Source organism: Melopsittacus undulatus, chromosome Z (genome assembly GCF_012275295.1).
Source record: "Melopsittacus undulatus isolate bMelUnd1 chromosome Z, bMelUnd1.mat.Z, whole genome shotgun sequence".
In the NCBI taxonomy this organism is placed as follows: domain Eukaryota; kingdom Metazoa; phylum Chordata; class Aves; order Psittaciformes; family Psittaculidae; genus Melopsittacus; species Melopsittacus undulatus.
In genome coordinates this window covers 75,689,453-75,711,608 of record NC_047557.1, presented here as the reverse complement: position 1 = coordinate 75,711,608, position 22,156 = coordinate 75,689,453, and positions in this window count along the sequence as shown.

Below are 22,156 nucleotides of genomic sequence, written 5' to 3'. Positions count from 1 at the left end.
TCTCCTGTGTCTCTATTGCTAAGGTTCCTTACATCTGAATCTGTTCTCCTGTCTTTCTTATTTTGCATCATTCTATTTATTACTTTTATCCCATGTTACAAAACACCATTCACCAGGTTTCCAAGCTCCTTATGGCTTTTTCTTTCTCTACCAATCATATTTCATTTAGTATTTATATTGCAAATGGCAATCAAAATGGATCATATGATCATCACCTATTATTTTAGTTTTTTAAACAAATATTTTTTTTTTCTGAAGTTGTGTATCATACTTGAAAAAGTCTTCCCTGAAGAGGTGCCTCTTTCTGCTGTTCAAGGTTTCTTCAATTCTTTTCCCCCAGTATCTGTAAAAGGCTATTCTCAAGTAAAGCTCTTTTCCATTTGGTGACTGTGTTTGATTTTTCTTGTGTTAGTTTTTAAACAAGGTGGATGAAGAACTTGTTTTTTTGTTTTCTGTCATGGAATGTCCACAGTAGAAGTGAAGAAGCATACTGGGAGAAAAGCATACCTCATGCTAACCTGGGCTGACACCAACTGATATTTTCAAGGACCTATGGGCTTTCCTGCTGTCAAATCACAGACGCAGTTTTTTTAAAGTACAGCAGGATGCACCAGTTAAAGTTTTTTTTTTTTTTCTTTTGCCACTAATGGCAACAAGATTAATTTTTCATTATTTTCATCTTGACAAGTAAATGTCACCATGCCTGGCAGAACCACTTCTGCAAAGAGGATAGCATCTGCTTTTCCTCAGCATTCTCTGCAGAAATGCAGATGTATAAAGAAGATGTAAATGACATTTATTAATTCTATCAGCAGAAACTGCATGCTCATCTGAGGACAGAATTTAGGTTGTATTTATTTCCAGTGTGTAGTCATTTCAAGGACATAAGCATTAAACTGCTTCATGAACAAGGCAGGGGAAAGAAGTTAAGAATAAAGAAGTTAAAAATAAACAACAAAGGCAGCACAAACACTACCTTTCGTATTGTACAAGTCCAACAAAAAATTCTTCAAAACAGGAGGAATATAAATATGTCTGAGTTCTGAGAATGAACTGTTCAGCTGAGAGGCAAGATGGTCTTTCCTATATATTGTGCAGTGTAAGTGGGCAGGACAGCCATACAAGTGCAAACCTGAGCAATTTTATTTTGGTCACATTTCTAAACCAGTAACAAAAGTCTTAATGCAATCACATTAGTGAGAAAATGTTAAAATTTATCATAAAGCCAAAAGATAACTCTCAAGTTGCTTTAAATTCCTATAGCATGTAAATGCAATGTTCTTACAGAGCCACAATACAGCATTAAAGAAAATACTCCCTTGCTAGAAATGGAAATAATTTTTTTTTATATATTACCTGAATCTAATAAAGCCAGCTTCTAGCTTTCATATCAACGCAGCCTGAGCAAACCTCAGAAAACTTTTCTTTCTTTGGGTGAAAAGGGAAGTTGCATTGGAGTAAAAATTTTTCATAGAGTCATTGTACAATCACAGAAGCTCAGGCTGGTTTAGGTTGGAAGGGACCTTAAAGCTCATCCATTTCCAACCACCTCCCACAGGCATGGACACCTTCCACTAGACCAGGTTGCTCCAAGCTCTGTCCAACCTGGCCTTGAGCACTGCCAGGGATGGGGCAGCCACAGCTTCTCTGGGCAGCCTGTGGCAGGGCCTCAGCACCCACACAGGGAAGAGCTTCTGCCTAAGAGCTCATCTCAGTCTTCCCTCTGTCAGGTTAAAGCCATTCCCCCTAAAGGCCCTTGTCAAAATCCCCTCTCCAGCTTTCTTGTAGCCCCTTTAGGCACTGGCAGCTGCTCTAAGGCCTCCCCTTCAGGAGCCTTCTCTTCTCCAGGCTGAACCAGCCCAGCTCTCTCAGCCTGTCTCCAGAGCAGAGCTGCTCTAGCCCTCACAGCATTTCCATGGCCTCCTCTGGACTCTCTCCAACAACTCCACATCCCTCTTGCGTTGTTGCCCAGAGCTGGACACAGGACTGAGTGTACTCAGTGTACTCTCCCCAGAGTGCAGCACAGGGGGAGAATCCCGTCCTTTGACCTGCTGCTCATGCTCTGGGGATGCAGCCCAGCACAAAGGGGGATGGGTTTTGGGGAGCTTCTTATTACCCAGCACCCCCAAGTCCTTCTCTTCAGGGATGCTCTGAATTCATCCACCACTCAGCCTGTGTCTGTGCTTAGGATTGTGCTGACCAAGGCACAGGACCTTGCACTTGGCCTTGTTGGACTACAGGAGGTTCACAAGACTTGACATTAGCAAAAGGTTCTCCACTAGGAGGGTGGCTGCTCACTGGAACAGGCTCCTCAGGGAAGTATTCATGGCACTGTGCCTACCAGAGTTGGAGGAGTCTCTAAGCAGTGCTTTTAGTCATAGGTTTAGTTTTAGGTAGACCTGCAAAGAGCAGGAACTTGGACTTGATGATCCTTAAGAGGCCCTTGAAACTTTATATTCTATGATCTTTTGATTCTCTGATTCTCTGACTAGTGAATTCACTGTCTATGGCTTTAAGTTTTCTAAATAATAGGACTTGTCTGTGCTCCATGGTGTTTAGCTGTTAGAAAGCTACAAGCAGTTTCTGTGGGCAAACAGCATTTGATGTCACATTGGTATCCTCCTTCACACAATGCTCTAAGGTGCAAAGCTACTTACAGGTTTATGGGCTAGAACATATAAATTATTCTATCTGTGGGAGGGGGGAAGCATTTCTAAAGACTGTAAGAATGTTGGTATTTCAAAAAATGGGAGAAGGACTTGGTTCTTTAAATACACTGTTGTATTAGTCCCTTGACTCGTTTAAGACCATGTTACATTAATCCCCAAAAAGCTTAGAAGTAGCTAAAAAAATCTTAGAGCTTAGATAGGTAACTGTCATAAAAGGCTGACAGGAAAAACAGGGGCAGCAAGGTGGGAGTTATGAGTTCATGGTTTGATAACTATATTAACACATATAGTTGTATCACATATCTGATAACATATATATATCTGATACAGTCAGTGGAGAGAAAAGAGGCTTTTATACAGCACAGTGAATTTTAGCCTAAAATAGGTCTTTAAAATAGGTTAAATAAATTGTGACTAATTCTCTCAGACAGCTGAATAAGACTTCCAGATAACTAGTTCACATGTGTCTGTATTACATATGGTAATATAGACTTTTTACAATGTCACAGAGAACACCAAAGGCTGAGCAAGGACTATACACATCCTCAATTACCCTATGTAGCAGAAAAAATGCTTTTCCATTTAATGGTAATTTTTAATATTTTAATTAAAATATGAATAATTTCTATTTTTTTCCTTAACTAGAACCAGCTAGGATGACTAAAATCTGCGTATGTTGAATACATATTTCCAAGTTCCTGTTGTGATGATCATCATATTAATGGACAAAGTTTTATTGGTTGCACTATACTTCCTTTACTTTTATACTAATGTCAGCCATCATTATCATATACAAGAGCTGCAACAAGACAATAAGAAAATAAGGTTAGCCATTTTTTTATGTGCTCTCTCATTGTAGGATCTGGCTCCTCACTATCTTCCTGGTATTTTTAACATTTTTGAGAACATAATTTGATCCATAATTTATTATGTCTCTTAACATGAAGATAACTTTTGTTTTTATTTTAATTGAATTAAATTAATATGGAGAAAACTATGCATTTAGGGGAAATACAGAATATAGTGCACTCTAATGTGATGTGTCTCTTAACAACATATATTAGTAGTTATATAGAAGATTCCTTTTTACAGGTTATTTTCAGAAGCAGTTTTAATGCTTTCTTTCAGGAAGAACTATTTTGAATTCAATGGGCTAATTTTTTATTTGGTCTTAAAAAGTATTTGAAACAGGACATATTCTTTTTGCCTTTTTACCCGCACATTCAGCATGCATGACATGCATTCAGGTGCTGGCTACACAGATACTTCAAATATACTTTACCAAGCTCCATAGACAGAGATGAAGCTATTGAAATGAGACTACTTTTAAGCTCAGATAAGGATTCTGTATTGAAGCCTGCTGTTCTACCAAGAATCCATATGAAAAACTTAAAAGAAAATGTTAAGTTTTAAGGACACATATTAAATGTCAGAGTATGCCTTTGATCCAAGCTCTTCTTGAAGGCTCTGAGAATGTCACAGAATCACAGCATCACAGGATAATTGAGTTTGGAAGGGACCTCTGGAGGTCCTATGCTCCAAGCCCTCTACCAGTTACCCAGAACCATATCCAGACAGCTTTTGGATATCTTCAAGGATGGAGACTCTACAAGGTCCATGAGCAACCTGTCCCGCTGCTCAGTCATCGTTATAGTAAAGTAATGCTTCTTGATACTGAGATGGAGCATGTGTTTCAGTTTGTGGCCACTGCCTCTAATCCTATTACCAGGCATCACTGAAAAGAGCCTAGCTTTGTTATTTTTGCACCTTTCAAGTGCTTAGCATACATTGTTGAGCTTCCCACTAAACTTTCTCTTCTTCAGGCTAAGCTGTCCCAGGTTGCTCAGTCTTTCCTCACAGGAGAGGTACTCTGGTCCATCATCATGATGGACTTTCACCGTACTCTGTCCAGTATGTTCATGTCTCTTTTGTACTGGAATCTCAGAACTGGACAACAAACCTCTATTTATGGCCTTACCAATGCTGAATGAAAGGGCAAAATCTTCTTCCTCAACTTGCTGCAATGCTCCTAATGCAGCCCATGATGCTGTTGGCCTTCATTTTCACAATGGTATGCTGCTGACTCATGCTCATCTTTGCATCCACCAGAATCTCTAGGTCCTTTTCTGTAGAGCTTCTTTCCAGCTGGGCAGTCACTAGCATGTACTGGTGCATGGACTGTTCCTCCCCAGGTGCAGAATTTCCTAATTCATCTTGTTGAACTGCATGACATTCCTGCTCGCCCATTTTTCCAATCTGTTGTCTCTGAATGGCAGCCCAACCCTCTGGATTTGTGTCATCTGAAGATTTACTAAAGGTACTCTTTGCCCCATCATCCAGATCATTAATAAAGATATTGTGCAGGAGTGGACCCAGTGCTACCCTGGGCAGAACACTGCTATTTACTAGCCTCCAGCTAGACTTCATGCCATTGATCACCACTCTCTGGGCCAAACCATCTCACTATCTGTTCATCCAGCCTGTACTTACCAGCTTCTTTATGAGGATCTCATGGGAGGCAATAGCAAAATATCCTCCCTTCATTTACCAGACCAATTCTGTGCATGAGTTGACAGCACACAGAGTCTGAAAATCATTTGAAACAGTAGTCTAAGTTAATGTTTGGCTTCCACTTCAAGAATGATAATTTGGGCATTGTCTACTTACCACTGGTGTTAAATTGTGCTAGCTATGGTACACGTCTCCTGTGGGGTCTCAGACACTGCTGAATAGCTGACTTGCTGCAATCATACCTATGCAGAAACCTCCTTCTTACACAAGCCTAATCCCATCCATGCAACTTAACCTTCTGCAGATTAACTGCTTGACAGTCCAGACTGGTGCTCAGTGTCTTCTAACTTTGCTTCTGGGTTCAGCTTAAAAGCAACTTATTTTGTTGCTGCCCAGATATTGAGTGCATGGCACAGATAGATCTAGTGTCTAGGTCCCACAACCAAACTTCCAGTGGGTCTCTAGATGCAGTCGGTGAGTTATTTCTTCTTGGATTGTTGGCCTCCAGGTATTGCTAACCATTTGACAGAGAAGCAGTAGTGCAATGGGAGATAATTAGCAAACTTAGTTTTTGCTGTGTGATGGGAGAATGGGAAGATGAGAATAGGTCTTTGCAGAACAGAAGAAGATTGGCTGGGGAATGAGCAATGACCAAGTGTTTGTTGAGGAATTTTGCTCAATTTCATTTTTCTTCAGAGCAGGACTGCTCACTGTGGCTTGGAGGGGATGTTACAGACCCCTGAGATGTCCAACAAGTGAAGCCAGTGTGTTGCGCATAGTATTTCTCTGTCAGTTCATTTGCGCTGGAGCTCTTTCGTTCAGGCAAGAATAATGCTTTGGAGACTCTGACAGTCAGATCTTTAATGGTGTCATGGCCCAGAGCTCTAGTGGATGATGTCTAAGTTGCCAGTATATTCTTTGTTGTCAGATTTCCTAGCCCTCATCAGGTTCTGGTAATTTTGGAAATGACAATATGAAATTGAATCAAGGCAATTGTTGGATCTCATACTGTAAACAGAGCCATGAAAAGGTGGCAAAACCTAAGAAAGCTTAAAAGCAAACAAAAAAAGTTTGTTTCAAACATTTTTATCATTGCAGCTTAAAGCTTGACTTTTCCCCTGGTTGTCCTGCTGCAAGGATAGAACCTTTTGCTTTTAATTTCTCACAAAGCAGAAATACTATATGCATTTACAACCATATGTTTTTTTTTTTCAGTTAGTTAGGGTGCTTTAAATTTTTTCTAATAGTAAAAAATGAGGCCTATAAGAACTGTAGATATACTGTATACTATCAATTATACACAGCAGCATTAAAGAAGAAATACAGTCTTAATAATAAGATTAATAAGAAAATAGTATCAACCATCAAAATGCTGTATTAGCTGAATTACTGAATGAATTGCTTTTAGAAAGCGCTTCTTTGCATCCCTGTCTTACTTCCAAAATACATTCTCACCAGTCTCTCAGTCAATTAAGAACTTTGTGTGAGTACCTGTCCTAATGACCTGAGAGCATATCTGAGCTCCTTGGTATGGCAGGCCTCTGTGTAGTCTTTTAAAAGCAAAGAGTAGCCAACATTTGAAACCAGGAACAATGAACATGCATTGCTCTTTAGTGAGTCCTCTGAATTGACTGATAGACGAGTGGTGAAAATATTACACACAGACAAATAATATTCTGCATAACTTACTCCCATTCAGTCTTCTCAGTTCTGTGAAACACTGAGTTAATAGGTGTCTTGTCAGAATTTTAAACAAAGTACTATAAAGAGTTATTTATGCAATACTCTAAGGAGAAGATGTTCCCAGGAAAATTTTGAACATGAAATTCCATAAATATTGCTAATAAATGTTGTGTTAGTGTAACTAATATTAAAATTTTATTTCATAGTAAATCTGATGATGTTTCTTACTTTGACAGTCTTATTTTAATGAGGTTTCAATATTTTTTTATCCTTGAAAAAATTAGCACAAGTGTATGAATATGTTCCTCTTGTTCCTCTGTTCAGAAGAAATGCTAAAATCATGTGAGCAATAGGATCTCTTTCACTTGAACAAAACTATATCTGCTCTTGGTCACCAAACAAATAATACAGAGGTCTGCAGAGGTCATTAGTTTTTCAGCATCTTTTTGAATTAGTGGTCTGGGTCTTCAGTTACTAGCAGACAGAAATCTGTACTTAAGGTAATACAGAAAATGGAGGCTATCCCTGGGTCTACAAGGTTTTCTTGTATTCATAAATTCCTTTTGTATGTCACCAGCTGATGTCTTGCCATGAGCAAGAGGCATTGGCAGATTTTCTGTATTAAGAATGTTCTGCACTCCTCATGTTTTATACTGGGCAGGCTAGTAACTGGCATTTTCTTTGACCTTTCTTTCTAACATACCTAATCTCCACACTGTACACTGTCACAGAGCATTAGTAACCCTTTATATCCTTCCCTTCCTCTTCTTTCTTTATTCGGACAAAAGTCAAATGATGTTACATCAAACCTTTGTGAACCAAAGATTTGTTTGCTGTTCACTTGGAATATATTTATATCTTCAGGTATCTCTAACCATTTTACAAGTATATAGTCTGTGCTGTGTGACAGAGTTGGCTATGCAACCTGGCATGTTTGTTTTTTGAAATGGAGCTACAAGTAAATGGCTACGTTAAAATTTAACTGTTGACCCTTTTTTATAAGTTTAGGATCAGTGAAAAGCAAAATTAAATTATATGGAGCTGGCCAACAATTCTGTTAGTTATGCTGATCAATAAGTCTTGCCATTAGATTAGAGTTGTTTCCATTCACAAAGGAATTACAAATTATGGTAGAGATGCTACTCTGGCATCTATATTTTTATTCATTATATATCACCTCTTTCAATAAAGATTTGTTATTTTTCTGCCACTACTTTTGCTGCTTGATATTAATTTTTCTAAAATACAGAACTCCACTTCTGTAGATATCAGGCAGTAGACTTGAATTTTCATTAAAAGCTGAAATGAAGGTACCAACATTTCAAACCAGAACAGGTGATATATGTATTATAAATACTATGGTTGGCTATGCAGTCTATGTGAAAAAACTTCCATACGTATGTGAAATACCAGATAGGGGGAAAAAAAAGAGTAAAAATAATTTGCCTAAAGAGAAGTAATTAAAACAGAATTTGTTGTCTTTGTTAAGGATAAATTTGTTAAATGATTTAATGTCCAAATCGTACTTCTAGTCTTGAATCCATCAAATGGGTTTAAACTTAAAATGGGAAATTCAGGTTAGATATAAGGAAGAAGGTCTTTATTGTGAGGGTGGTGTGGCACTGGCACAGGTTGCCCAGAGAAGCTGCAGCTGCCCCATCTGTGACAGTGTTCAAGGCCAGGTTGAACAGGGTTTGGAGCAACCTGGTCTAGTAGAATGTGTCCCTGCTCATGGCAGGACAGTTAAAATCAGATGGTTTTTAAGTTACTTCATCAACTGCATCTTCAGTTTAAGTGCTTCTTGGTCAGAATAGCAAACCCCAGCTGATTTATTACTAGCATGCACTTCTAAATGATTTTTTTTCCCCTTATATTTAAAGCGATTTTTGTAACTACTTCAGTCAGCAGCTGAAATCCAGTTTGTTAGGTGCTGTTATATAAGTTAGATGACATTATCTCTACACTTATTAAAGCACATAACAGCTAAAAGAATGCAAACATTGTATTTCAGGTACTGAAAATGTAATAAGATCCAAAATAGAAATATCTAAGTAGTCAGGCTTTGCTTTCCATTCTCAGAGCAGTGGAAATTTTTGTTTACTTGTAAACATCAGTTGCAGATGGGTTAGAAATTTCCATAAGCAGCTTACAGTCTTTCACTGATGCATCTCTTCTGATCTGAGTACATTTTAGAAGTAAGAAATTATTCAGAAACTGTAATTAACCAGATGATATAAACCAGAAACATTAGAAGCCCTTATTCAGTTGCAAATTTCCTACTGAGTCCCAATTTACTTTGTTTTAGAAGCCTTCAAAATCCAGCATCTGAGCATTTATATTAGGAAGCTTTTCCATATTGCATTTATTTAGTAAAGGTGGCTATTGAGAGTTTATTAATCTGTGCAGGTTTTGTTTTCATTTTTAAAAAGCATGAATTAAGTTGTACAAAATTCCAAAAACTTATCAGAGAATAAAGAAAACAGCAAGAGCTTCAGTGTTCATACAGTTTCCTATAGCAGAGGTAAGAATCTCTATATTTTCAAAACTAAACATTTGCCAGCACTCTAGTAACAGGAATTTGAGTGCCTGTGCTGTATGCCATTTTGCTGGCTTTTATATTAACATTGTGGTAAATTGGTGCAAATATGTTACTAGCTGACTAGTGAAGTTTAGTTTAGACAAAGAAAACAGCCTCATAAATAAATTTGGTTTTAAGTGATAGACATTCATGTACAAAAACTGTATAAAAATAACGTTGAACCCAGACTGTCAAGTTTTTAACTGACTATGGAATACAATCCCTACCTGTTAAACCTCGTCCCTATGAATACATATTTATTTGGATAAATTAACATAGCAATGTCAATTCAGTCTATTTTTGAAGCAAAGTACATTTTTTGCATTGCCAATTAGCTTTTCCAAGGAGATTTATTTTTCAGAAATATATTTTTTTTTTCATTATCATGGATTTTTCATGTGTGTTTAGCTTGTGTCTTGTTAGTCAAGTCTTATGTCATCTTTTCAAGGTTAAGATAATGAGAAGAACCTATAAATACAAACAAAAAGTCTTAAAATAAACATGGATGATATTCATCAGTAGTAAATCAGGAATACCACAGGACCCTTTTGAGGGATCCAGAACACTGTCCTGAAAGTTTCAGGATCATTAGCTGTCAGTTTATACCACTGCAAGCTATGCTAATGACATTGCAGTCATACTGTATATGGAAAGTGAATTTTAATTGCTTGTCCTGGGTTTAGCAGTAGCAGTAATTTTTTCTCCTTCTTGGTAGCTGGTGCAGTGCTGTGTTTTGACTTTCGGTCTGGGAATGTTGCTGATAGCAAGTATGTTTTGAGTTACTGCTCAAATGTTGGGTTTGTCCAAGGACTTTCTGAGCCTCATGCTCTGCCAGGGAGGAGGGGAGGCCAGGAGGAAGGCGACACAGGACACCTGACCCAGGCTAGCCAAAGAGGTATGCCATGCACAGCACATCATGCCCAGGATATAACTGGGAGTTACCTGGAAGAGCTAGTTCTCTGGGGGGTTGGAAGAGGTATCAGTTGGTGCTCGGTCAGGCAGGGTGGGGTGAGTTATGGGTCGGTGGCTGGTGAGGTGTTGTATTCTCTTTACTTGTTATTTCTTTTATCATTGTTAGTTGTAGTAGTAGTAGTGATTTGTGTTATACCTTAGTTATTAAAATGTTCTTATCTCAATCTGTGGGAGCTACATTCTTTGGATTCTCCTTCCCAGCTCTCTGGGAGTTGGGGAAGAAAGGAGGGGAGAGTGCACAAGCTCTGCGTGGCTTGGTTTAAACCACGACATTGCTCCAGCATATTTTCAAATTAAATAATTGTTTTACCAAAAAGTGCATGTTTTTTTCTAGGAATTTACTCATATAAATTAAATATATTGTAGCTGAGGAAATTACATAAGGATGATTTAGTGTAAACAACACTGCGTGAGGTAAATAGTGCAAAAAGAGTATAGATTTTGTAAAAATGGCCTGTTAAATAATGTTTCTGGCTATCCTGTGTATATGATAACCTCATCTTTGACAATTGACTGTGGTGTTCTGTCGACTCATGAGTCCTGGACAATGTGGGGATGATCAATGTGATCAAACAATTGCCAAACTTTATTAGATACAGTGCTCTTCTTATACCCTTACTTCCTTATGTAACAGCCTTGGATACTAAGCTCTAATTGGTTAGTCTAGAGGTTACTATTGTTTACAGAGCTAATGTTTACAATTTGTTATAATTGTGATTAAATACCTTACTCTATACAGTGGGAAACTACAACCTTGGCAGGGATCATTCTCTGCATGAAAACGTGGAAAGTTACAGAGGAATAACAAGACAACTGACCTAGTTTAGGCCTGCCAAGACTCTTCTTATTTTAAAGGAGCAAGACTCAGGGTATTGGAATCGCTCACTATGTAGCCTTGGCTCTTTAAGAACCCCACAGTGTTCTTCTAACATCTCACAATCCAGTGGTTTCTGAGAGTCTACCAAGCCAGAAAATCTTAGCTATACCATTCTTTATATGCCTTTTTAATGCATTGTGGTGATACTGGTTTTCTTCTTATTATTATTAATGCCTCCAGCAAAGACAAAGGACCTTTCTCATGTTTACATAAAGCTGGGACAAGTGTTTGATGTTCTTTAAGGTTTCTTTCTGAGGCTACTTTTTTTCCAAGGGAGGACTATACTATTTGCAGTTTCTAATGCCACCTTGATGCCTCTTAGGGTCTTATCCCTAGAAGAGATCACATTATCAATGTCAGAGAGTTAATGATTGAAACTGATCAGAAGCAGTTTCTTTTCCAAGGCTGAGCTCTTTATCAAACATTCCTGGCTGCTCACCTTTTTCTTAGTCTTGTCTTCACAGAATAATGTCAACCACTTTTTAGATACTTCTAAACAAGCCATGAGTGCAGGTAGAACTGCAGAAGGTAGAAAAATAAAGACATCTACACAACTGCTGATTTTTTTCTAACTGGTGTATTGAAGTGCTGAAGAAATACTATTAAAGTTTTATCTATATTTGCTTCATACTCTTGCATAAAATTATGTCAATTAATTTCATAAGCATGCAAACTTCACAGTACATTTCATACAAAGTATTTATCTCCTTGTTACTCTCCATCCCCACCAACTGCTGTGTAATTTAAAAATTAGAATAAAATTGTACACTGATTTTAATATCCATCCTAAGCCATCCAGAAGAAATGTCTAATAATAAAATATCCTAAAATTATTAAAATTACCCAGTCCCTTCAGATACATAATTTCATCTGTGCAATTTTTTCTCCTCAGTTAAGTTTTGGGGCAGTGCAATTGTAGCAGTAAAGACTCTGGGATATAAAACGATTATTTGTTTTCCCCAAACTGACATTTCTTTTTTATTATGATTATGTGAAATTACTTACAGACCAAAGGAATTAAAGCAAAAAGAGCACACTCTGTAATACAGAGTCTGAAGCAGAGGAAGGAAGAAAACCTGATCTGAAAAAAACAAATTGTATCAAATAAGGTGAAGTAGAATGCAAGTGTAGGAAGAGTGTGTGAAAACTGACATACTCAGTCACTGAAAGATCTTTCTGAAAACAAGAAACTCTCTACCCTGAAGAATAAAGATGTAGCACAATGCAGACACCATGCAACTGAGATACTGAAAAGAAGATTTTTATATAGTCTTTCACAGTAAAATAGCACATAAAGTACCCATAAACTCAGAAGATGCACAGAACTCATTTATTAAACTTTCAAACAGCTATAAAAGGATTCGACAGAGGATTAAAGTGAATCAAATTGTGACTCTACATCACTGACACTTGACTGTCACTGCTTTTAATGATACCTCATCTGGCTCCACATAATACTCATTAATTAATAGTCCTACATTCTTTAAGGATCATAGAATTGAAGACAGGTTTGGGTTGGAAAGGACGCTCAGTTCCAATCCCCTGCTGCTGGCAGAGACACCTTCCACTAGACCAGGTTGCTCCAAGCCCCATCCTACTTGGCTTTGAACACTGCCAGGGATGGGGAAGCCACAGCTTCTCTGGGCAACCTGTGCCAGGGCCTCACTACCCTCACAGTAAATGCAAAGGACATATCCAAATGTGGCTGCACACTTGTGAGGAGCCCAGGGACTGTGAGGACAATTCAGTATCTGGGCACACACATCATGGTGCCTGAGAATATGTCAAGGTGGGAGTTGGAGTGCACATGGCTGAAATAAACCTCCTTCCAAAGTAAAAATCACCTTCCCCTCCTACCAGGCAACACATTTCTATGCTGTCACTGCATTATTTCCTACAAACATAAAATGAAAAGGCAAGCATCTATACAAGTTACCTCAGTTTGTCTCCTAACAGTCAGGAAGGTCATGGAAGAGCCACAGAATGAGTGTCCACATGCAGTATGAGAAAACTGACTATTCTCAATAGCTATCCCAGACTGTTACACCAATCAGACATTTCTGGCAAACTGTTAACTACACCTCAATAAAATTAGAGTTAGAAACGGGAAAATGTGACGAATCAATTTTTACAGATTTATCTTTGCTTTTTTTTTTTTTTTAATTAGCTCAGACATAGGCAATATCTGAAAAAGACAGCATGTAATGCCAAGAATTCCAGAATCCACAGTCCTTTGTGTAGTTACAGTGGAATGTAGTTATTGAGTTGTTAATATTTCCCAATTTTTTATTTAAAAATTATGATAATAGTTATCAAAAATTCAACAAAATTCTGTATCAGTTTTTTTCACATGTTACTCTTCATATTATTATATATTCTTTTGATAAACCTCAATTTTAGACTGACTTGCAATAAGCAATGACATGAGGCAGTACTGCAGACAAAGTAGGAGTAGTTCAATTTAAAATGTTCATATTTCTTTTGCCTTTAAATCTTGAACTTGATGAGAACACATTCACTCCTTCATGGAAAAATTGTACACTGTGGTATCTTTAAATTTCCCTGAGGAAAAAAAAGAAAGTGGGGGGAGAGGAGGGAGGAGAGGAGCATCCTGAGCGAGCTTCCCTTTTTCCTTTCCTCCTTTTTACTAACACTGGTAAAAAGAATACTGTCTTGTATTGTCCAAAATTGGTTTATTGCCTTTATTTTTCCCTGTGATATTGTCAAAGCTTATTGAAGCATGTTGCCAGCTCCCCAACACAATTTTAAAGAATGGCTCACATGAATTTCAGATTTTATTCTTGCAGGATAAGCTTGAAGAATTCAAACTTCTATTCAGGTAATACTTTGTTAAAAATAAATAAAATCTGTGCTCTGAGAATCAAAACTAAGAAACTGAGGTTACATTTGAGAAACATTGTCTTGGAACAGCAATTCCATTTATCAAGGAGAAAAAAAGAGTTGGAACAAAAGCCATTCCACATTATGGATAGTCCTCATAAGCTACTTATGAGGTCTTTAGTCTCTTATCCCAAGTAATTCACTGCACAAGCATGGCACTTTCATTTTAAAGCTCTTAGTTTTCAATTACCTCTCTACGAGAGCTAAGATTACGGACAGAAACATGACTATCGCATTTTGTCTCCCTGTACTGCACTTTTCCTGGACAGTTTTGCTACTCTTAAGAGTACTGCACAGTCTGAAAACCTCAGTTTCTGTATTGATCTTACAAAGGTACAAGTTCTGGAACTACATGCTACTGTAAGAGGTAAAATGTGCTTGCCGTTATTGTATAATTAGTGGACTTCAAAAGGAAAATTATGTTGACTGTCTGGCAAAACTACATTGCTTACTGCTGATGGAAATTTCTGTTATAGAGGCTGGGTATAAGAAAAAAGCTGGGTTTATATTTTCTGTTTATGTTTCATTATACCCTGAAACCTTGTCCTCTAGTCCCTGGCAAAAAATGCCTCCAAAATCATGCCTGGCACTGGGGCAGTGTTGGTTGACATGAACTAGTGTCGTGTCAGGGGTGCTGATAACAGCTGCATGATGTGGGCAATCATGTATCAGTGCTTGAGGAAGTCTGTGCCTTGTATAGCTTAACTGTACATATTTATGCGTGATTATCCCTGGACAGTATATAAATTATTTCTGTTAGTGTGAAGCACTAATATTCATACATTCTCTGAGGTCACATATATAAACACATGACTTTTTGCAGAATGTACTGCTGCAACTTACCATTGTGAATATTTGGTCTTTATACCTAAATAGTGCTAAGACTTTCACCTCTTTGCAGGATTCTGTGCCCTTAATGTGTCTTTGTGTCGGTTACATCTTAAGAGAAAATAGGTTTTACGGATTCAGAAACTGAGAAATATTGGTTTCTACTTGATCTGATTTTTAACCTCATTTGCAAAAAAAAAAAAAACAACAACTTTTTTTTTCATTGTTTTGCTGTCTGTCCCAATTTCTCAATTAAGTTATTCAGTCTTTCCATGAGTTGGAATTTGAATTTTTTGAGAGGAGGGGAAAGTGGAGGAAAGATCATTTTTGTCAAATTCTCTATTTGCAGCAGTACTGGTTTATTTTCCCTGTGTAAGTCAAATCAAATGAGTTGGTTTGGTCTGCAGACACAGACAAATTGAATGTATTAGACTCTGTAACTTCACAATCACTCAGTGTTTCTTATTCCATATCAATTTTCCTGTGAGTCATGAGTGCAGATTCTTAGATAAATAGGAGAAGAGGAGATTGTTCTTACTAGCAGTTCTAAAGAGGTATGTCTATATGTCAAATCTCCTTCTATCATTCTTGGAGAAACACATTTCCCTAAAAAAGCCCAAACCTACAGATAGGAAAGAGATTTTTTGCATTATGGCATTCTTTGTTGGTACTAGTTGTAGCATATTGTATTAGTTCTAGTCTAAACTGTCTCTTGAAGACTGTATTTAAGATCAATGAAATAAAATCAGAAAATACCTCTGAGTCTGGGTGATGCCTCTTCTTGTGAAAGGTTGGTCAATGGGCTACCACTTAAGAAATATGCCTTTTAAGCTGCTCATTTTGGTCCAGTGAGGTATACTTTCCCAACAAGCTTCAATGGAAGTCTTGCTGACAGAAAAACCTTTAAAAATGCATTACCTCATGAGAATAAAAAAATATGTAGATATGTCCCACAGAATTTTTCCTCTCTGGATTTCCTTTCTGTGGCTACAGCACGCAAGCTGTAGGCGAACTTCTGAGTTCAGTACAATAATCTTAAATTAATCTTTCTGCTAGAGACTTTACAGTATTCAATAATATATAACATTTTTGATTACATTATGAGCTTTCAAAAATAACTGTTTTTTCCTCAGCTTTGTGTCAGTTATTTATTATATGTATTTTTTTTTAAGATTCCTCATTGATTGCTACAAAAAATAGTAGAACCATAGCATCATATAGTGGTCTGGTTTGGAAGTCACCTTAAAAACCATCCAATTCCAATGCCTTGCCATGGGCAGGGACCCCTTCCACTAGACCAGGTTGCTTCAAGCCCCATCCAGCCTGGTCTTGAACACTGCCAGGGATGGGGCAGCCATAGCTTTACAATCATTCATTCTACTTGCTATTAATTTTAAATGACTTGGGTTATATCAGTGCAATGCTTCCCTCCTTCTTTGTAGTCAGAGTCATATGAGATAACCTAATTATATATAAAAAGTCTATTCAGTTAGTGATGCAGTCTAACATCTATTCTACAGCTTAAACTGTGGAAAAATCTCATTTTATGTTTAGCCATTATCAGTATGCTAAGTAAAAACACATAGTTGTTGAGAAATATCCCACAATCTTCTATTGTTTAAATAATATAGCCTCTATAGAACTTTGTCTCTCACCATCCTGTTTGCAATTATTTTAAAAAAAATTTCTCTGAGAAGTTCAGAGAAAGTGAATATTCAGCAACTGATTCAGAAAGTACATAAAAATGAATTTGTAGTCCCCTCTATTTGTACTGCAGATTTGAATCTGAGATAACTGCTAGCAGTAATGAAAGTCAAATACTCTCTGCAATCCATGTTTCTAGCCCACACAGCTATAGCTTTAGCATTCATGGAAATGTTCGAATGAAGAATAAGGAAAAATTAGTTTTGAACGTGGCTGTCTACAGCTATCAGGAGGATTGCAGTAAGAATAATTGCAAATCTTAAAATACTGTTTTTACCTTTGTAAGATTGCTGTCTCTGGTGTCTTCTCTGTCCTAATTTATTTCTATTTTCATTGGAATAGAAGGGGTTTATGTTACTCATTTTTTTACCCATTTAAATCTGAAAATTCAGTCTTAGAAAAATTTATTGCAGGCGTTTGGCCATTTTGGGATTTGAACACTCAGAATAGGTCTGCATTTTAGAATGTAGACATGGTGGCTTTGATGATCTAGTTTGCTTCAAGGACATGGAATATCCAAATTATTAGGTCTATCCAGGTTAGTTACCCTTGCTTAAGGAAAGAGAATATTAACATAAATGGTGTTAATGGGGGTTGGAACTAGATGATCCTAAGGTACTTCTAACCCTAACTATTCTATTATTCTATTATTTGTTTGGCAAACAAAAATATTTGCAGAAACAATGAATAAATAATGACAGTTTCTAAATATATGGTTTTACTACCCATTACTTATCTTTCAAAGCATAATACTTTCTCCTTCTGAAAAGTACATTTCCAGAAGTGATTCATTATTTCTGTTAATAAAACAAAACGCAAGAGGTTGAAATATTATATCACATATTCCACATTTTTAAATAGCATATTCTAAAATCTAGTAAATTTTACATTCGTTTTGGGTATCTTATATTACTGTTTCATCTTTTCAAAAACTACATCAGAGAATATAAGATAATGATAATCAAGAATAAAACCATTGCCAATCAAAATACAATAAGTGTAAAATTACTGTAACTGATTAAATGGGTTTGATATGCTCTTCTTCATTACAAAAGCCAATATGTGAATTATAAATTAAAAGATTCACATGTATTCTTGAAGGCTGCAATTGATTTGAATTTGTTCTGTTCATTATTTGAAGTTGTCTGACAAAGGAAAAGCTACAGAATATTCAAATTATGAAGAAACTTTCTCATTACAGGCATTTAAAATCTAAAATAGTTCTTGACAATAGAACAACCAACTTGACAACATTTTGTTAATAGAAAATAGTGAAAGAATTTTCTCCATATATTTTCTAAAAAAAGACAATTTTTTTCACTGTGAAGGAATTCAGAGCAGCAGGTAAGTCATCTCTGGCATTTGTTGCAAGCTTTGAACAAATCACAAAATCAAAACCACCAGAGTTTGATGGAATTTGAGTTTGATCCTCCCCTATGAAGACAGGCTGAGAAAGTTGGGGTTGTTCAGCCTGGAGAAGAGAAGGCTGCATGGAGACTTCATAGCAGCCTTCCAGTATCTGAAGGACGCCTACAGGGATGCTGGTAAGGGACTTTTCATTAGAGACTAGTGATAGGACAAGGGGTAACAGGTTCAAACTTAAACAGGGGAGGTTTAGATCAGATATAAGGAAGAAATTCTTTCCTGTTAGGGTGGTGAGGTACTGGAATGGGTTGCCCAGGGAGGTAGTGAATGCTCCATCCCTGGCAGTGTTCAAGACCAGGTTGGATGAAGCCTTGGGTGATATGGTTTAGTGTGAGGTGTCCCTGCCCATGGCAGGTGGGTTGGAACTAGATGATCTTAAGGTCCTTTCTAACCCTAACTATTCTATGATTCTATGATTCTATGAATATTTGTAACTAATATTTTCAACAGCTCAGTTAAACCACATAACCTTAAAAACTCTTATTCTACATAATAGAGAATTAAAAGTAAAATCAATGTAAATTCCAAAGAAACCATGATGTATACAACCATTGTCTTAATTTATGTTTACAAAGTGCTTTCTAAAAAAATAAAGGGCTGTGGTTTAACCACATCCAGCATCTAAGTACCACACAGGTGCTTGCTCATTCTCCCTATGAAGACAGGGAAAAGAAATGGAGAAAGATAGAACCCATGTGTTGAGACAAGGAATTTATAGTAACTGAAATAAAGAAATATATCAAATCAATGGTAATAATAATGATAATAAGAAAACAGAGAGAGAGAGGAATAGTAACTCAAGAAAGAGAAATGATGCCCAATGCCACTGCTCACCACCAGCTGACCAATACTCAACCCATCCTCCAGCAGTGAATTGGTCCCTTCCAGATAACTCCCCCCAGTTTATATAACGTGTATGATGTGCTGTGCTACAGAACACCCTTTTAGCTAGTTTGGGTCAGGCGCCATATCTCTGCTTCCTCCTCGCTTCTTGTGTGCCTCTTTACTGGTAGAGTATGACAGAATGAAAAGTCCTTGATCAGGGTAAGTGCTACTTGGCAGCAACTAAAACATTTTGTGTAAACAGTCAGCATTGTTCTCACACTAAAGCTAAACCACAACACTGCACCAGTTACCAGGAAGAAAAATAATTCTATCTCAGCTGAAACCAGGAGAAATAGCATTTCAAGGGATGTTAAAAAAAAAAAAATGATGTATTTCTCTGTTGAAAGCCTTTCTCAACTTTTTTTTTTCTTACAATGGATGGTTTCTTTTACTTTAAGAATTTGAAATAAAAACATTTTTATTTATATGATTTTTATTTTATTCACAAAAATATTGGCCATGTACTACTGTTGTCATCTGACACTCATAAATTAGTGGATTAATCAGGAGGGTGCCTAAGAATATATGTGGTGTATTTTAAACTTCAGTTCACAACAAGTTATAAAATCAAGGTATGCTCATGCATGAACATGACCTTAGTGTCCATCCTGGGGATGGATAAATTTAAACAGTCACTTCATGGCATGGTTGCTGTGGAAATGGCATAATTAATTTTGAATGGCTTAATTGAAGTGAATGAGCTCTGACTAAGTCATATCAGAGCTACATTTTTTCCATAAAGTCTATAGTGTTATGTTTGAATGAGTACAAAATTTTCCACTTGCTATTTTTTCAGGATGAATTTCCAAAGCATGTATCTACAGAAATAGTATTTCATGCACCCTGATAGTACCTACTGGATCTTCTTTTCTTTCTGCAGAGTGAGCAGACCTTTCCAAGGCTGCAGGTGATCCAAACACTACTAGCCAAAACTACAGTGTGGTATGTTAGTTACGGTTCCAAATGATTGAATGCGAGTTTGAAAACCTGAATTGTGAGAGGAAAAATAAATACCCATTTCCAGAGTGAGGTTGGGGCATCCTATGTATATGGACCCAGTCTCATGGTCACAGTATATTTAGGAAGGAAGTCTTATTCAAGGATCCCAGTATTTACCTATTTCATACAGTTTTATTATGTTTCCCTCCTGTGTTGCCCTGGCCCCCTAACAAAATATCACAAAGGCTTAGAAAGAAGTAAGTTGTGCCAGGACAGGAACCTGTGGACCTTTCCAATTGATACAAAATCCAACAAACACAAATAACACATTAAATATTTTCCAGCCAAGAATTTTTATGTCAAATCTGTATTTACAAAAGTAAGTCTGTGTTAGATAGCAGCTGAAATGATGTTTTTGGAGTGCAATTTTAAAGACAGTGTCTCAAGTTTGTCAAAGTCTTATTTTAGTTTTCTTCTGGTTGAAATGTGGGATTTATCTATGAAAAATCATACATATTGAATATGAAGTATTAATCTGTTCTGAAAAGAAGTAACCTCAAAGAAAATCCTTTTTATTTAGATTCATGCTATTAGACGTTTCAAAAAAAAAATCAGTGTAAACCTTTCTGAAGAAGTACTCTAATAAAGACTTACATCCCATAGATTTTCTTGACTGAAGTGGATGCTCTTAAGCAGTCCATTTATCTAAATAACCTAAGGCTTTCTTTGTTTATAAACTGATAATAAGCTTCTGAGCTACGGGAACACCACGGCATCTGTAAGCCTTGACTATGTCTAACAAAATGCAGTTCTGTTTTCAGATGCTACTGTATTCTACTGATTCTTTTTCCAGTTAAACAATAGGTAAAATAACTTGCATGTGACAACAATATGACGTAGGTTCACCATGAAAGTTTCCATAGTAAATGTCTGGGGTAGGGATAATTTTCTTCATAGCTCTTCCTGAGATGCTATGTTTTTAATTTCTTATGAAAACAGTCTTGATAATATAGGGAAGTTTTAGCTGTGGCCGAACAGTTCTTGCACAGCATCTAAGCCTTCTATGCTTTTCACTGTCCCATCAGCAGAAGAAGTTGGGACAGGACAAAACTGGAACATCTGACCTAAAATGACTGAAGGAATCTCTCATACCATGTAACAGGCTAGAGAGGCTAAAGCAGGTAGAGAGGTTTGAAAGGTGGGATCATGTGAGTCTCATGAGGTTCAACAAGGCCAAGTGCAAGACTTGGCCTTGGGGCAGTCCCAAACAAGGATCCAGGCTGGGTAATAAGTGGATTGAGAACATCACTGAGGAGAACTCAGGGGTATTGGTGGATGAGAGACTGTACATGAACCAGCAATGTGCCCTTGAAGGCCAGAAAACCAACCTTGTCCTGGGCTACATCCAAAGAAATATGGCCAGCATGTTTAAGGCGATTCTCCTCTAATCCACACTCATTACACCCCTGCCACAGCCCTGTGGCAAGCTTTTGGGCTCCCTAGACAAGAGGGGCATGGAGCTGTTGAAACAAGTTCAAAGGAGACCATGTAGATGCAGCAGGACTGGAACAGCTCTGCTTTGGATACAGGCTGAGGGAGCTGGGCTTGTTCAGCCTTGGGAAGAGGAGGATTAGCATAAGAATGACTACCATGTACGTGAGTGGACCCTAATCTTAGAGAAGAATTTCACCCTTAGCATTTTCCAAATCAGAGAAAACAACAGTTTCCTATGTCTTGATTGCAGTTAAAAATAAGTTTAAAAAAAAATATGATGAGATTTGCAGTTGTCAACAAATTATTACATTTAGGCTTAATTTTCACCCAACTATTTAACAACTGCATTTTCCTGTTAGTTATTTTAAATTCTGCATTGTTCTATTGACAAGTGTAATTTTCTATAAATTTTATTAAAGTTTTTATTTGCTATTGTACTTGAACATACTGTTTTACATATTCTCCTTTTTCACTTTGCAAACTGTGCTGCCACACACTAATAATTTTTTTTCTCTGGTCTGACAAATAAAACAAAAATTTGACCCTGTATTTGTTAAGTTAGTGAAGAAAAATATCATGCTTCTGACACAAGCATTTACCTGTGGAGAATTCAAATCAATTAATTACCCTACATCTCTGTTTCATAATTTTTTCAAACTTTTTTGGCAAATTATTATGTTTTCTGACAAG